This window comes from Lathyrus oleraceus, chromosome 5, assembly GCF_024323335.1.
Source record: "Lathyrus oleraceus cultivar Zhongwan6 chromosome 5, CAAS_Psat_ZW6_1.0, whole genome shotgun sequence".
Lineage (NCBI taxonomy): Eukaryota > Viridiplantae > Streptophyta > Magnoliopsida > Fabales > Fabaceae > Lathyrus > Lathyrus oleraceus.
In genome coordinates, this window is record NC_066583.1 from 309,583,346 (window position 1) to 309,602,375 (window position 19,030).

Here is a 19,030-nt window from a genome sequence, read left to right on the forward strand (position 1 = left end):
GAAGCTCTGACTTTCTCATTGCACAATGAGAATACGTAGGCACAATTCTTCGAACCCTTGGCGAGCACAATTATTTATTCTTCCCCATTCACCAACCAATGCCATCCTTTTGGAACCAAATATTGTATCCCTTTGGATTCTATGCATATCGGTTTGTGGAAATTACAATGTCCACCTTATCAACTAAGATATGTTTTCCTTGATGCCATATACTTAATTCCTTTATTTTCTGGCTTGACTCTTGTTTACTCTTTGGTTCAGAGTTTATTCCTTCATGGATTCAATACACTATTTTCCTTTGGTTTCAAATTAAGTACAATGATATACTGTTTCCTTGGACCAAATATCATTTCCCTTTGGGTCCCATATTTACCCTTTTAGGATAATTGTCCACCTTTGTGCCAAGAGATGTTTGCCTTAATGCCAAAAACTTAATTCTCTTTGTTTTTGGCCAGACCATATACAGTGGTTACATGCCTTAGGCTCCCCACATGTTGGTTCATGCCACCTTTACTATGTGATTCAAAGTTTATTGACCTTTATGGGTTCCCATGCTACCATTGTCTTTTGGTGCAAGTTATACTTTTCATCACTTCCAATATTCTCTTTGTTTTCCTGGTTTCATGAACTACAGAGCTCTGACTTTTTCATTGCACGATGAGAATACGTAGGCATAAGGCTTCGAACCCTTGACGAGCATAATTATTATTTCTTCTTCCCTAGGGCACCATTCATATCTTTCATGATCCATCATCTATCTTCAATCATGGTCATTCATCACAATGACATCTTATCTCTATTTGGAACCAAATACCATATTTCTTTGGGATTCCATATATACCCTTTTAGGATAATTGTCCACCTTTGTGCCAAGAGTTGTTTGACTTATTGCCAAACATTTTATTCTCTTTGTTTTCGGCCCAACCATATATAGTGGTACCATGCCTTATGCCCCTCACATATTGGTTCATGCCACCTGTACTCTTAGGTACAAACACCATTTCCTTTAAGGATTCTAATAATACCCTTACCTCTAGTTCCAAATTATACCCTTCAATCACTTCTACCCAATCTTTCACTTCATGTGATACACTTTTTCTTTGAGCCAAATACACTATTTATTTGAGCTCTATCCAGCGCCTTCTTGTGAACTGAGAGTTGTTCGACTTATTTCCAAACACTTAATTCCTTTTGTTTTCAGCCCCACCATATAGTGGCACCATGCCTTAGGCCTCCCACATATGGTTCATGCCAGTTTTCCTCTTGGGTTCAGATCTCATCCTTGTTGGAGTCAAACAATACAATCCTTTGGTTCAAACCATATTTGTTATCACTCTTCTTTCATCTCCCACCATCAGTTCTATAAACTACAGAGCTCTGAATTCCTTGCTGCACTATAAGGATATATAGGCACGGGGGTCCTAATCCTCTCCGAGCACTCTATCTATTCTTTCTTTTGCCTTATTCTTTCACGAGTAACCTTTAGATATGACACCCATCCGAGCAAAGAACAATCAAAACGGTTCCCATTGAGTACAATGGATGTCATGGATGCTAATACCTTCCCCTTGCATAACCGACTTCCTTACCCATTTCTCCCCCCCAGGGTTTTATCAATGTTTTCCCTTTCCTTCGGGAATAAATAAAGTTCTATAGAGACTATGTTGTATGTTCGAGCGTGCGACGCGTTCGGGTATATTTCTACTAGCTTCACCTATGTATTTTTCATATTCTCTATTTTGGGTGGGTTTTGGTGGTCGAAAAATCCTGATTTTGGCCTAATTTTACTTGGGCCATCCATTTTTTAGGCGTTTCGACTTGCCTGTTGTTTGAAATTTGAGGAGTTGGTCGAGCATGAACTTGAGGTGTACCAAAAAATTGGCTATCTGACCTATTTCCTTGACCAATAACTCATAGGTTAGATTTGTATTCATAATCAAAGTATTAAATATGGTTCCCATTTGTTAGGTCAACGTGTTAACCGATTCTAAGTTAATTTCATCCATCTGTTGCCTCATGACCATCATAGAGGTTGTATTTAAAGATGGCGTTATTTGAGGGATATAACTTATCCCTCCTGGTCAAACCATATTGTTTATGGTCGAAGCATAAGAATTATGTGGATTATATGATGACCCAATGTCCATTATATTGTCACTAAAGGTTGACATGTTAGTGTGAAGGTCATCCGTCATCGACGTTGGCATTCCATAAGGATATTCCCTATTATTCATTGGCATTGAAAAACCAAATAATGGTCTTGCAACTGCAGGGTTCAATAGGGTATTTTGTGGCTATGGGGGCTGTCATCCCCTGTGACGGTATTGGTACAACTGACGGTGACGATACTGCCGGAGAAGTTGTTCTAGTGAGCGTTGAAATAATTGTCTCTTCAACTGTCGATTTGACTGGTTGTTCTACTATAATTTGAGGATTGTTCTATGAACTGGGATTATCCATAGGAGGATGCATCATTTTTGGTAAAGACTTTCCACTTCTTAAGTGCATACAAACTAATCAGAATAATTCATGTACATAAAAACAATTTTATAAGAGAAAACTACGATATCTATAAAAGATAAAAAGAATTTTAGCACAGGTCCCACTGAGTGTGCCAATTTTTTTAATGTGAATTTTAGTAAACAAGCATTGGTATCTTATTAAAGGTTATTTATAGGATCAACCATATAATCCTAGGACATAGTGCTAAAATCTTTCTTATGATTTTGTGTAGAAAGGTGAAGTATTTTGACTTGGTCGAAATCTTTGAGAAAAAGTAATGTAAAAAAATGGATTGTTTGGAAATGTAAGTGTTTGAAATAATGTTAAAAGGGTAGAAGTTTGTAAAGAAAATGTAAAGTGACAATCAAACTAAAAGAATAATGAAAACAAATTTGTACATAAAGTAAAATTATTTAAAAATATATTCATTTGAATAGAAACGATGTTTCAAGATTCATACATGTTCTCAGTGAAACTAGTTTCTTACACTAGAACTCCTATTTATACAAGTGTAAAATAATTGTTTCATAACATTAGTCTCTTCAGGCTTTGCCACGTAGATTTTTTCATGCTTATCACTTTTGAATGTCTTCCATGTTTTCCATGGGATAAGACTGACAAGTAGTTATTCATTTTGAACAAAACACTTCTTCACGCCCAAATAACTACTGATTGACGTATCTCGCTAATCGGAAAAATAACAAGTGTACTATTCTGCCTATTATAGTAATAACAGAGAAATTCCTCAAATGTCGATCTCAAGGATTGCACATCAATATCGAGTTCAAATTATCATTCAATTAAACAAAAAGTATGATTTGGGTTTTTACATTCAAAGTTATAAAAATAAAGGCAAAGACAAATAATAATAAAAATAAGGGTTTGCAAGGTAAGAGGAACAATGTCAAGGAAGGTGTATGATTTATCCCTGTAACAACTTTGAGTCACTATTACATCAACAAATATCAATTACTACCAGTTATCAAGGGTATTTTCTCCTAAGTCCTTGGTGAGAAAATCTTTAATCATTCTACCCTAATTTCTATGTCCATAGGCAATTAGGGTGACATTAAGCTTTATTATATCAAGAATACACTTATTCATACAGGGTATCCCTAGTCCTAGGTGATATCTACTGTAGAGTTACCTTATGAAAACATTATCAATGGAGGTCCAACCTAATTGATAACCACAAAACAATATCGATTGGTCTGAAAGAGAAAGCATTAAAAACATCAAAAGGTTACCGTAAGAATAATATTATAAATGCAAATGTAAACTCAAATTCGTTACAATTCTAAATCAGGGACACCCCCTAGCATTGGGGGGTTTAGCTACTCATATTTTTCAAAACAAATGCAAGATAAAAATTACACATTACAAGTATTTGGATGACTTCGATCTTCAATCACTTCTGCTCATGAAAACTTCCCGCTCTCCGAACTCCTTGCTCTCTGTAATACTTGATTGCTCGACAATACTGTGTTTTGCATCATTCCAGGATGATCTTTTCTTTGGTAGAAGGTTATCTTATATAGTGAAAATTCTAAGCAACAGGTGGACATGTCCAAAAATATCTCCGCAAGCCCGATGAAAAAGGAAAATTTTGGGCTTGGGCTGACACTGACACGGGTGGTCGTGTCAACTCACTGCTTCACTTGACACGCCCACGAGGGCTTGACATGGTTGAGGATAAGGCCTGACACGGACCGTGTCAGCTGACATGGGCGGTCGTGTCAGGCTACTGTTTTTTGCTTTCAGTCTCCTTCTGCCTGATGCGGCCCGTGTCAGATGACACGGGTGGCCGTGTCAGGCCTCATGTACCGGGAATTTTCCATTCGTTTGCTTGCCAGAATTTCGCATTGTCTCGCTCTGAGTTCCCCGGTTCTTCCACCTGGACCCGTTGGACAAAAACATAGACATCCCACACGTAAAGTCATGAAAATATAAAATAAAACATGATAATGAATGGAAATGCTCGAATATAATACGGGAAGTAAAATTGCCTTGAAAAGTACCAAAATGCTTGCACAGTGTCTCAAAATCCTCGGTTTCTTGTTGGATCAGTAACGAAAACTTAATGAAAATGGTGACTGATCACAACCCCAAACTTAGTGCATTGCTTGTCATCAAGTAATGTCTCAGATGACACTGTATGTCACTCCCCAAGATTCTTTATTTTTCCTAACACTGCTGAGATCATTCGCTAACGGCTTCACTCTTCCTTTTGTAGTTCCTGCTTTTCCTTGTGAGTCTTCAATCGCCCTTCCACTTCGAAGCACCGTTTCACCTGTCAGCTTATATCACATTCTCACCAATTCTCTTGGGGTTAAGTGTTTTCACTCATAATTCCGAATATACAATATCGACTCACAAGTTTGAATAGTCTCTCCTTTCATATCACCTACACATAACACACACACTTTTTGAGGTCTTCCGGGTTGTAACAGGGCTTGGGTTATGGTGTGGATATTCAAAAAATGGGAAACAAGTGGTTTTTGGTTCAGAGTCAATGTTATCGTTATTTTCACTGTGTTGGTTCGTTTTTCTTTAAAATTGTCTCCTTTTGTTTTTCACTCGGTTTTTTTCATTTCTATTCTTGTTTTTTCAACCGAGTGCCCTTCTTTGGCTCATGCTTCTTTTGAACCCTCGAGTTTATTTTCTTTTCTCTTTTTTTTCTTCTTTTTCTCTCGATGATTCTCTCTTTTTTTTCTTCTTTTCCGCATTTACCTGGGCTTTTGGAACTCATGGGATTTTACCCCAAACTTAGAATTTCAACACAACTCAATAATACCAACTTGACTCTGAACAAGGTAAGGAAGTGTTTTGGCCGCGGGGTACATTTACGGGGTTAAACAAAAAATGGATACAGGCTCAAATGGGGTTTACAAGGGATAAAATTATTGGGAAGGCTAGAAAGGCTCAAGGTTATATTCAAACAACGTGCCTTAGTGTGTGTGTAGTCATGCAGTGACAGTCCTAGAGAATCTACGCAAATTTAGAGTGATAAAGACATACTTGAATATCGCTCATGATGATCAATATGTTTGGCTTTCTATGACTCACCCCGTTAGGTAAAGCTTTGACAGTTTCCATAGTACCTTTGGTATGGTGCGACTTCTTCCTTACTTCAGAATGCAAAGGGAACTTATGTTGGTTAAGCTGTATACGTTGTGTCCGATCTTTCTTCTTCAGCAGTGTCGACTTCCTGGGAAGATCCTTCACAACAAGCAATGGAAAGTGGAGTGGTCATTTCATCCACTCTCATCCGTGATCACTACTAATTTCACAATAACACCACTGACCTGAAACACTTGCAGCATAATGTACCCTAAAACATAAACACCAAATATAAAACTTAATAAAGTAAAATAATAAAATTATTAGAAAAATAACAAAATACTGAAAATAATAATACTGAAAATAACATAAACTCTCCCCCACACTTGAACTAAACATTGGCCCCAATGTTTGCGAACAAGAGCGAAGGAGGAAACTCACAGTACTCTACTGAGGAGGTGGGTGTGGAAAATGTAGCATCATATTACTCATCTCATCCAACATTGCCCCCTGCTGGGCTTGTTCGATATTTTGTCGTGTTTGCTCCGTCCTTAAGTTGTCCAACTCAGTTTGTATCCAGGTCCATTGGTCAGTGGACCAGGAAGAGGATCCTGCCTCATGCTGGGTAGGCTCTGGAGGTGGGGGTACAAACGGTTCCTGAGGTTCCTCCTCTTCTTCCTCTGTGGCATCCACATGGTCACCTGCAAACTGCTAACCTACAACAAAATGCTCAGTGTCGTGGCCTTCCTCAGTGTCGGGGTTGAAGGTAGAGAAAAACAAGAAAGGGGGTTTGAATTGTTTTGGAAAATAAAACTTTTTCAGAAATTTATACACACACAGAATAAAATAGTGACACCGAATTTTATAATGGTTCGCTTGAAATCAAAGCTACTCCAGTCCATCCGGCCAAGGTGATTTCGCCTTCAAAAAGGACTTAATCCACTAATATTGAAAGATTACACAAACAACCGTCTAAGAGAATAATCCCTTAGCCCTCTCAAGTATTCAGACTGCACAGAGTCACTTAAGGAAGTATCTTAGCAAAAATATGATTTGTAATGCAATGTGCTTCTAACAAAAATCAAATATTATAGAATTATAAGAACAACAACTTTTCACGTAAAAGAAGCAGCTCGTGAAAAAGTACGAGAGGATGATTGAGAGTTTTTTTATTCTTGTGTGTCTCAGGTGTGTTCTCTTGTGAAGTATTCCGTCCTTTATATAGGCGTTTGAGAAGACCGTTGGGTGATGACAGGATCTTGGTCATTGAAGAATGTTTATTTTCATTACTCTTCTTGTTTCTTTCTAAAACAGTTTTGCGCGCGTCATAATTTTCTTCTAGAAATAGTTTCTTTCTAAAACCGGATTTCTTCATGGTTACGCGTTCTGAGTTGGTGAATTTGTATCAGAGTTTTATTAGTAAGAGTTCAACTTTCAGAGGTTGCTTCTATCTGACCAAATCAAAGTTTCTTTATAATCTTGACTTCTTCAAATTTAGAGTCTGGATTTAATCTTCTTTATCAGAGTTTCTGACTTCTTTTTGTTTTGTTGGTACCTGCGTTGATCAGAGTCAGAACCTTCTGGACGCGTTTCCTATGAATAGTATTTGATTGCTGGATTTTGTATCTGATGCTTTTATCTATCTGATTGTTTGATCAAAGTCCTGCACACTTAAGAAAAAAATTCGTTAGGGTACCATTTTTGTTTCATCCTTTGTTATCATCAAAATCTTAGAGATACATTGTAGAACCAACTTTGTTCTTACAATCTCTCCCTTTTTGATGATGACAAAACAATACAGAGTAAAGGTGAAACAATACAAAAATGCTTAGATCAGATAAGGAAAGGGACTCCCCCTGAGTTAGATCTTTAGATTAATTAGAAGTTTTTACCGGACCTTCCTTGGTTTAGTGCTTTAGCTACTTTCCTGCATATCTTTAGTCATTGGTTTAATAATAATTTTTAATAATGTTTGCAGTGCTTTGAGAGGATTTAGTTATGTTTCCATCAGAGCTGTTTTAGTTCTCCCCCTTTTTGTCAGAATCAAAAAGACATAGCAAAAAAATTGATATTGATAAAAATAGCAGGTAGAGATAGGCAGCACAGAAAGCAGATATCAGAAAGCAAAAGAAACATCAAAACAGAAAATAAACAAGCAAATAGCCTAGGTACCTAAGGGTTTGGGGGTGGAGGCATCCTTTGGAGCAACTGAGACAACATGTTCTGAATGTTGTTGTCGATAAAATCCTGTTGATCCAGCCTAGCCCGAACCACTTGTTGTTCTTTCTGTAGTTCCTCCAGAGTCTTCAAGACCAGAGGGACAACCCCAGAGTTTGAGTGCTCCCCCTGAGTCAGAGCGTCAACTTTGGCCTTGGTAGCTTCTTCTGCGGCTATACGAGCTGCTTCTTTAGCTTTTGCTTCAGCCTCAACATCAGTAGCATCATCATTAGCCTTCTCTTCAGCTTCTCTGATCTGCTGTTCTTCTTCTTGGCGTTCTTTCTCTTCAGCTTCCTTCCTAGCTTGTTCCTCAGCCTCTCTGGCTAAGCGCTCTTGGAGCCTAATACCAACGTCTTTGATGAAGTCGTTGCGGACTTGCTCAGAGAGGCCTTTCAGTTTGAAGGCTTAAGAGGTCCATCCAACTGATCACTTTGTTCCAGTGGATCCTTACTGCAGAGGGATCATCAATGATGCCAGAATTGATGGTCAGAGACTTGACCTTCTCTATTGAAGACTCTGCAAAAACTCGTATTGCTTCTTCTAGGGTAGGGAAGGTTGTTTTTGGTTCAGTGGCAGAGGCTGGGGAGGATGGAGAAGGTGAGTTAGGGGCACTGAGATTCAATGTGGGAGTGATGGAGGAAGCGGAAGTTGTTGGTGTGGGAATGGTAGAGGGTGACGATGTTGTTTGTTCAGGTTGTGGATTTGGTTCAGATGGTGAGTGTGTTGGTTGTTGTGCGGGTAGTGGTGTTTGAGGTGGTTCAAATGTAGTTGGATTTTGTTCAGGGGGTGGGGTAGTGACTGTTGGTTTAGGTTAAGAGTGTGATAGTTGTTGAGAGGCCAGAACACGGGCTTGTAGATGAGCCAGAGTGGGGGATTGGGGGTCAGATGGTTCATTGTCAGAGGATAGGACATAGTATGATGGGGATTATGGAGAGGATGATGATGGTGATGTAGTTTCATTCATCATTTCTGCTTCAGAAATGGGTAGTGTGGTGGTAGCAAGGTTGAATTTAAGTGAGGATGGGTTAGAGGATCTGGTGATTGAGGGAGAAGTTTCAAAGGAGGTGTATATGGGAATGGTTTAGGGAAGAGAAGAAGCAATCAGTTTAATTTTAACCGAGCGAGAGAGAGGTACAAACTTACTTGGAGAGCCAGCCAGAGGGACTGGAGGTCTTGACCCAGAGGATTCTCCCAGCCTTGCTTTCTTTGCCTTCTTGGGCTTCTCAAAGGTCTCTTGTGTCCTCTTCATGAAGTTTGGTGGATGCTCAAGTAGCCAATCCACTGAGAACTCAGAGATGTCCACTCCTTGATTGGCCAATTCTTGTAGATAGTAAGCTACCACCTCTGGAGGGTCAATCTTGGAGAACAGATAGAGTCCATTGGGAATCTCCCTCTGATCCTTGAGTGCTTCCCAAGAGGTGTCAAGTGTTGGTTTGGCTCTGACTTGATCAATGATCCCCATGCTCTTTAGATTCCGAGCATTCAGCGGTATTCCAATGTCAATAGTGACATCTTCCATGAGTCTGAGCTGAATCAAGTGATCCGCTAATCCACTATCAATCAACACATATGATATAAGCCTTCCCAGAGGGATGTAGTTTTTGGTATTCATGTTGTTTCTGGTGTCTTTGACTGAGTCTCTGAGGTACTTGAAGAGCAATGCCGGTAGACAGAGTTTCAGCCCCTTGTGAATACAGTACAGGATACACTTCTGATCTGTATTGATGTAGTCAGAAGAGTTTGATGCAGGGCGATGATGAATGGTACCTAGGATGATCTTCAACCAGACACGGAGGTTCTGATGTAGCTCCTTGTTCTTGGAATGCTTGCCTTCAGCACCCTGTTGGAAGATGGTAGGGTTGATTTCCTGGGACAAGTATTATGCCCTATGGTTTATGTTGTAGATGCGTCTTCCTCCTGTCTTCTCCATGTTCAGAAGAGAAGCAATGGATTTCTCAGTGATGACTATCTTGACTCCCATAACGTAGGAGACAATGTAGTGATCATCTGAATCTGCAAAACGCTAGAACTCCTTCACCAGATTTGTGTACACAGGGCCATAGAGGTGTTGAAAATAGGTTTCCCACCCTTGCATTCTCAACTCTTCAGTTAGGTCTACGCCATTCTTCTTCATGTTTTCAAAGTCTACTAACGACTCACATAGTACTTTCAGTTTTTCAAACGATGTTTCTAGGTGGATGTGAGGTTCACGATCGAGGATATGGGGTTCCTGTAGATTGGGGTTGAGACGACGCCGATGGTTGTTGTAGTTTGTTAACTTGAAATGGGTGTTTGTTCCGTTAAATTCATTTGTTGGGAGAAGTTATAGACAGATTATTGTTGAGAATCCATGAAGAATACAATTGAAGATGAAGGTTGAAGGATGAAGAAGTTGATGAAAGCTGCAGAATTCTTGAGGATGATGAAGAACTGAGAGAGAAGGGGGGTTTAGTGTGGTCGTGAGTGTAAAGTGTGCAAATGTAATATGTGAAAAGAATTTATACCAGTAAAGATGCATGCAAAATGACAGTAATGAGAGAGTTTAACTGTTAAAACATTAAATGCAACACGTTAACCAAGTAAGCACGTTTGGAGGAGAATGATTACAACCCATGATGGAGGTCTAATCCCCAAATCAGCATACTGCTCGAGGAGATTTCAAGAGTCTGTCTCTTGATTTCTGCTAGACAGCTGTCTAGAAGTTCCAAGGTCAGACGCAAAAGGTTCCACGTGTTACTTTATCTGATCTTCAGGAATACCAAAAGGTTGAATCCTGAGGATTTCTGATTCAGATAGCTTCTAACCGGTAGTAGCATCAGAATCAGATCCATATTCCAGATGTTTACTTCAGAGTCTTATTTTTCTATTTCATAGGTACATTTCATTATGGATAATTTTGAATGTTTAAATTTTTCAAGATGAAAGAGAATCTATCTTCAGCGAGGGGTTTGGTAAAAATGTCATCCCATTGATGGTCGGTATCAATAAATTTTAAAGTGATTACCCCTTTCTAAACATAGTCTCTAATGAAATGATGTTTTATTTCTATGTGCTTAGCTCTGGAATGCAAGATAGGATTCTTACTTAAACAAATGGCAGCAGTATTATCACAGAAAATAGGAACGTTACTCTCAAAGATCCGAAGGTCTTCAAGTTGATTTTTCATCCAGAGCATCTGAGTAGTGCAGAGTGACGTTGATATATATATTCTGCTTCTACAGTGGACAGAGCTATGGTTGATTGCCTTTTGCTAGCCCAAGAGATAAGATTATTTCCCAAGAACTGGCAGTTCCCAGATGTACTTTTACGTTCCATTCTGTCCCCTGCATAATCTGCATCACAATAACCAGAGAGTCTATACTCTGATGTTTTCTAATACATCAGGCCCAGGTTAGGGGTTCCTTTCAGATACCTGAGGATTCTTTTAACAACTATTAAATAAGATTCTCTAGGATTTGACTGAAATATGGCACAAAGACATAAACTAAATAGAATATCAAGACGTGTAGCCGTCAGATAGAGAAGAGAGCATATCATACCACGATAGAGCTTCTGACAAACCTTTTGGCTAATTTCTTCTTTTTCCAGAATGCAGGTTGGATGCATAGGTGTCTTAGCAGGTTTGCATTCAGCCATTTCGAACTTCTTCAAAATGTCTTTTATGTATTTACTTTGATAAATATAGGTAGCTTCTAAAGCTTGATTGATTTGAATCCCTAGAAAGAACTTTAGTTCTTGCATTAAGCTCATTTCAAATTCCGCTTGCATTAGCTCAGATAATTCTTGACATACATAAGGGTTAGCTGAACCAAAGATAATGTCATCGACATATATTTGGCATATCATGAGAATATTTCTAATGTTTTTACAGAAGAGTTTAGAGTCAACCTTTCCTCTAATAAAGTCATGTTCCAGAAGAAAGTTGCTTTGTCTTTCATCCTAAGCTCTAGGTGCTTGTTTTAAACTGTACATTGATTTCTTAAGTTTAAAAACGTGTTCTGGACATTTAGAATTTTCAAAACCTGGAGGTTGATTGACATAAACTTCTTCTGATATATAACCATTAAGAAATGCACTCTTGACATCCATTTGATATAGTTTGATTGAATGATTTACAACAAATGAAACAAGTAAGTGAATAGATTCTAACCCGGCAACTGGGGAAAGGTTTCGTTGTAGTCAATGTCTTCTTGTTGATGTACCCCTGTGCCACCAGTCGTGCTTTATTTCTGACAACTTCTCCTTTTTTGTTAAGTTTGTTTCTGAACACCCATCTGGTTCCAATAATGTGAGTTCCTTTAGGCTTTGGAATAAGATCCCAGACGTCATTCTTTGAGAATTGGTCTAGCTCTTCTTTCATATCCAGAACCCAGTCATTGTCTTGAAGTGCCTCATCACAAGAAGTAGGTTCGATTAGAGATACTAATCCTAGAGGAGTTTCTTCAGATACTTTGAATGTTGACCTAGTTCCGACAAGTTAATCCTTGTTTCCCAGAATCAAATCTTCAGAGATGTTGGGGTGACTTCTCGATTTCTTCTGGATGGTTGAGGCTTCAGATTCATCTGGCTTTTGTCTTTCAGATACTTCTGGTGTTTTAGTCTTTTCGTTAGAACCTGCAAGAGTAATCTCCAAATCTACAAGTTTCTCAACTAGCTTTGACTTTTCAGGGTTAAGCTTATCATCAAATCTAACATGGATTGATTCTTCCATAATTTTGGTTTCTGTGTTGTATTCTTTGTAGCCTTTAGAGTGTTCTGAGTATCCTAACATAATACCTTTTTGTGCTTTTGAATCAAACTTGTTCAGATGTTCTTTGGTATTGAGAATAAAACAAGAGCATCCAAAAGGACGCTGTCTTAACAGGCCCAAACAGGTCAATGTGAAGAAGTTCCAGAGGCTTAGAGGTAGAAACAATATTTTTCTTTTTGAAAGATGTTTTTGAAAATTTACCTTTCTAACATGCCTCACATAGAGCTTCTGAAGAATACTTCAGTTTAGGCAGGCCTCTGACTAACTCGAGTTTATTTAGCTGAGAGAGTTTTCTCATGCTAATGTGGCCCAAGCGTCTATGCCATACCCATTGCTCTTCATTAACAGACATCAGGAATTTTACATTTTGTTATTTTAGGTCTGAAAGATTTATCTTGTAAATATTGTTTTTCCTCTTGCCAGTGAATAGGATTGTTCCATTGTTCTGATTAATTGCTTTACATGTTTTTTGATTTAAGATAACATCATAACCATTATCACTTAATTGACTTATTGATAATAGGTTATGCATTAATCCTTCTACCTATAATACATCAGATATAGAGGGAAGAGTTCCATTACCAATAGTTCCGGAGCCTCTGATTCTTCCTTTCTGATTTCCTCTGAAACCTACAAAACCAGCATCTTTAAGTTCCAGGCTTTGGAACATATGCTTTCTTCCCGTCATGTGTCGCGAGCATCAAGAGTCCAGGTACCATGATTGGTGTCTTAATTTTGCTGCATAAGATATCTGCAACATAAACTATCTTATCCTTTGGTACCCAAAATCTTTTGGGTCCTTTGTGATTAGTTTTCCCAGAGTTTCTTAGAACTTTGGGTTTTCTAGCATTATTAAAATGTTGTGCTTGTGTATGTGTGTAATGATAAGAAAAGGGAGATTTGGGTTTGTCATCTATAGAATACTTATCTTCACTTGGGACATACCCTATTCCTCTTTTATTATTTTGACTGACTCCATAAATCATGGATGCCATTCTACTTCTCTCTATCCCATTTTTCAGAAACTTTTGAAAAGATTTTTCATATTCATATATTATTGTGTTCGAAGTTTGTGGGGCTTGAGATAAAGCTTTTTCAAGTTTTGAACATTGTTTGTTTGTGGAGTCTCTTTCTAGTATCAAAGTTCGGTTTTCATCTTTTAGTTCTGAAATTGTCATCTCAAGCTTATCACATTCTTCGATGGTACCTTCAAGAACCTCTTTTAAAGCTTTAAATTTTTGTTTAAGTTTTTGATATGAGTTTAGAGTTTTAGAAAGACATGATTCAAGGTCAGAGCGAGAAAGATCAGATAATACCTCTTCAGAGTCAGATTCTCCATCTGATGTATTTCTGGAGGTGGTAGCCATGAGTGCAACATTTGCCTGTTCTTCAGAGTCCGATTCAGAGGAATCAGATCCACTGTCATCCCAGGTGGCCATCAGTCCCTTTTTGGTTCTGAATGAGCTTTTCTTGAAACCTTCTCTTCTGAAACTTTCTTTCTTCAGCTTGGGACATTCATTTCTGCAATGACCTGTTTCCTTGCATTCATAGCATGTTATTTCTTTGTTTGACTTACCTCTAAAAGTTGATTCTAAGCGATCTCCCTTGGGTCTTGGTCTTCTGAAGTTATTATTCCTTTTTCTCCATAGTTGTTTTACTCTTCTGGTTAAAAGGGATAATTCTTCTTCGTCGTCAGAGTCTTCCTTCTCAGAGTCGTCATTGTCTTCCTCTTCAGCTTGGAAGGCTTTGTTTCTTTCTGGTTTGCGTCTTTCAGATCTGGACTTTAGTGCTACATACTTGATCTTCTTTTGAGGCTCGTCTTCCTCCAGTTCTATCTCGTGGCTTTTGAGTGAACTGACGAGTTCCTCAAGGCTGATATTGTTCAGATCTTTTGATAACTTTAAAGTTGTGACCATGGGTCTCCATTTCTTTGGCAAGCTTCTAACATTTTTTTTGACATGATCTGCAGTTGTGTAGCCTTTGTCCAGCACTTTGAGTCCTGCAATTAAAGTTTGAAATCTAGAAAACATTACCTCAACAGCTTCATCGTCCTCCATTTTGAAGGCTTCATATTTATGAATTAGAGCCAGAGCCTTTGTCTCTTTGACTTGAGAATTTCCTTCTTGATTCATCCTCAGGGAGTCAAGTATTTCTTTAGTTGTTTCCCTGTTGGTGATGTTTTCATATTCATTGTAAGAAATGACATTTAGTAGTATCATTCTGGCTTTGTGATGGTTTTTGAATTCACGCTTCTGATTATTTGTCATTCTGCTTTTGGGAATGGCAATGCCAGCGTTAGTCATAGGTGGTGTGTAGCCAATTGTGACTATATCCTATAGATCAGCGTCGTAGCCCAGAAAGAAACTTTCAATTCTATCTTTCCAATAATCAATTTTTTCTCCATCAAAGATTGGAGGTTTAGCATTGTAACTGTCTCTTTCATTGATGTTGGCCATAGTGTTTTTCTCACGCTGGATCACTCTACACTGTTAAGTGTTTGATTAGAAAATCAATAACAGAGTCGTAGCTCTGATACCAATTGAAGGTAGATAAAAACAAGAAAGGGGGTTTGAATTGTTTTGGAAAATAAAATTTTTTCAGAAATTTAGACACACACAGAATAAAATAGTGACACAAAATTTTATACTGGTTCGCTTGAAATCAAAGTTACTCCAGTTCACCCGGCCAAGATGATTTCGCCTTCAAAAATGACTTAATCCACTAATCTTGAAAGATTACACAAACAACCGTTTAAGAGAATAATCCCTTAGCCCTCTCAAGTATTCAGACTGCACAAAGTCACTTGAGGAAGTATCTTAGTAAAAATATGTTTTGTAATGCAATGTGCTTCTAACAAAAAAGCAAATATTACAAAATTATAAGAACAACAACTTTTCACGTAATAGCAGTAGCTCGTGAAAAAGTAAGAGAGGATGATTGGGAGTTTTTGTATTCTTGTGTGTCTCAGGTGTGTTCTCTTGTGAAGTATTTCATCCTTTATATATGCGTTTGAGAAGACCGTTGGGTGATGACATGATCTTGGTCATTGAAGAATGTTTATTGTCATTACTCTCCTTGTTTCTTTCTAAAACAGTTTTGCGCGCGTCATAATTTTCTTCTAGAAATAGTTTCTTTCTAAAACCGGATTTCTTCATGGTTACGCGTTCTGAGTTGGTGAATCTGTATCAGAGTCTTCTTAGTCCGAGTTCAACTTTAGAGGTTGCTTCTATCTGACCAAATCAGAGTTTCTTTATAATCTTGACTTCTTCAAATTCAGAGTCTGGATTTAATCTTCTTTATCAGAGTTTATGACTTCGTTTTGTTTTACTGGTACCTGCGTTGATCAGAGTCAGAACCTTCTGGACGCATTTCCTCTGAATAGCATCTGATTGCTAGATTTTGTATCTGATGCTTTTATCTATCTGATTGTTTGATCAGAGTTCTGCACACTTAAGAAAAAATTTCGTTAGGGTACCATTTTTGTTTCATCCTTTGTTATCATCAAAATCTTAGAGATACATTGTAGAACCAACTTTGTTCTTACAGGGGTCAACACTTACATATAGCCAGTTTGCACAGTCAGTAATACTAACTCTGTCCGGATCTGGAAGAGCCATAATAAACCGTTTATGGATAAGAACAGAATAATAAATGGGAGCAACGACAATCATACCTTGCTTTATTAGAGCTGACATGTCGATTTTGGTTTTACCTGCAATCGGAGTGTCTTCGAGTAAAACCGCCTGATACCCGAAATGTTCATAATTTGGGTGATCATGCCGCCACCGGAGATGCCTCCAGAGTCCGCTTGACCAACCCTTCCCAGATAATCAGCTGTAAAGGCAGCAACATTGATGGTTTTGTTTTGCGCCATCGAGTATATAAAAAATAACTCCCTCTGAGTGGCTACCCATGTGTTATCACCTCGTCTAAACAGGGTGTAGACCAAACCCTTTTGGGCATAACGGAAACATGGATTCTGGATGCCAGAGGCCTTAGCACCCTTGGAGGTGTAATTCGTCCTCCCCGTGATGGCAATCCAGAAATCCTTTGGCGAGAACCCATCTGGGACCGCTCCTGGTCCGTACAGTGGGAGTCGGAGTATCCCTGCCAATTATTCCATAGACAATTCATGATAGTTATTGAACAGGCGGAAACACAAAGTCCCAAAATAGTACCTGGTAGTGTCGATCCATCTCTTTTCGAGTTGGAATTCCAGCGTGATGCGCTCATATGTCGGCGCTTCAAGACTTATAAACTCCAACATCCCTAAGACGTGGAACATCCTATACACTTCAATTTTTAGCCCTAGATCATTCAAAGTGTGCTCGCACATATACCTGGTAGATGTGAGCTTCCGTTTCCGGTGGACTTGATACCATTTTTCCTATTCTGGATTGTCAAATAGAATGTTGTGCGGATTTGGGTTCCGGCTGGATTGCTTCCGTGACCTTGACATCTCAGTAAGTTGTTGCTTTCTAGTTAGAACTCTCCTTGGGGGCATTTTGGACCTGCAAAAAAATTGAGATTTCTGATATAGGGAGTTAGAAAATTCTAAAACCGTGGTTAGAATGGGGATGACGAATGGAGTAATAGTTGTGAAGGGTGTTATGGCGATAGGGTAGTGGAAGTGGTGGTTATGGAAGCTTTGAGGGAGGAGGTTTAATGGAGTTTTGGTAAGGGTTTAGAGAGAGAGAATGATAATGATGAAGTTTATGAGAGAGAAGGTGGAAGAAGTTATGAAAATCTGAGTAATGATAAGGTAAATGGTGGATAAAGTGTGGTTAAGAGATAATTAAAAGGGTGGGACACACAAAATTTTAAATTTTCAAAAAAAAATTCAAAACCCGTCTACCTGACACGGGCCGTGTCAGCTGACACGACCGCTCGTGTCAGGCCACTGCCACACCCAAAATTCCATTCTCTTTCAGTGACCCTGACACGGCTGGCCGTGTCAGGCCACTGCCACGCCCCAAAAAGACTTCTCCTTCAGTGCTCCTGACACGGGTGGCCGTGTCAGGCCACTATTTTTCACTCTTTCTCCATGGTTGACCAAGATCCTGACACGGGCCATGTCAGCTGACACGGGCACCCGTGTCAGACTGCAATTTCGGCCGTTTTTTGGATATTTCTTCCATTCAACCTCCGATAGTGTTATTTTTCCGTTCGTCATGACTTATACATTTATTGAAGTGATTTTCCCCTCCTTTGTAGAGCTCATGTGTAAACCTACAAACATTCACACACTGAATAAAATTAAAATTGCGTGGGTTGCCTCCCACGAAGCGCTTCCTTTAACGTCGCATGGCTCGACGATCCTTCCTCTTTTCAGGTAAGACAAACTTTGTCTATCAAACCACCCTCCTGGTCCTGTAGGTACGGTTTGACTCTTTGCCCATTTACTTTGAATGTGTCCCCATTTGCTGGATTTCTCAATTCAATGGCTCCATGCGGGAATACTTTTTGTATCATAAAGGGCCCCGACCATCTCGACTTTAGTTTACCAGGGAACACCTTCAACCTCAAATTAAAAAATAATACCAGTTGCCCTTCCTGAAGTTCTTTCTTCTGAATGCGTCGGTCGTGCCATGTTTATGTTTGTTCATTGTATATCTTGGCATTCTCATATGCTCGATTTCTGAATTCTTCCAGCTCTTGTAATTGAAGAATCTGGGATTTCCCCGCTTTGGACAGATCATAGTTGAGAAATTTGGTAGCCCAGAATGCCATGTGCTCGAGCTCGAGTGGCAAATGACAAGCTTTACCGTAGACTAGTTGGTACGGGGACATACCTATGGGGGTTTTGAATGCTATTCGGTATGCCCATAGTGCATCCTCTAGCTTGATCGACCAATCCTTTGTGACGCGCTAACTGTCTTTTCCAGAATCTGCTTTATCTGCCAATTTGACACTTCAACCTGGCCATTTGTCTGGGGATGGTAAGGTATGGCGATTTTATGCTTTACATTGTATTTCCTTAGCAGGTTCTCCATCAACTTGTTTAGAAAATGGGCACCTTCGTCACTAATGAATTCTCTTGGTACCCCAAACCGAGCGAAGATACAATTCTTTAGGAAATTGATCACCACTTTAGCATCATTTGTGGGTAGTGCTACTGCTTCCACCCATTTTGACACATAGTCAACTGCGACCAAAATGTATTACTTTCCAAAGGATGGTGAGAAGGGTCCCATAAAGTCAATTCCCCATACATCGAACAGTTCTACCTCCAACATGGCATTTTGAGGCATCTGATTTCTCTTTGATATGTTACCTGTTCTCTGACATTTGTCGCACTCTTTCACTATCTCGTGTGCATCTCGGAATAGTGTAGGCCAATACAGTCCAAACTGAAGGACTTTTGCTGCAGTTCTATCTCCGCTAAAGTGTCCTCCATATTCTGAGTTGTGATAAGCTTTTAGAATGTCCCTTTGCTCTTCTTCCAGAACACATCTCCTTACCAGGCCGTCTATTCCCTTTTTGTACAAGAACGGATCGTCC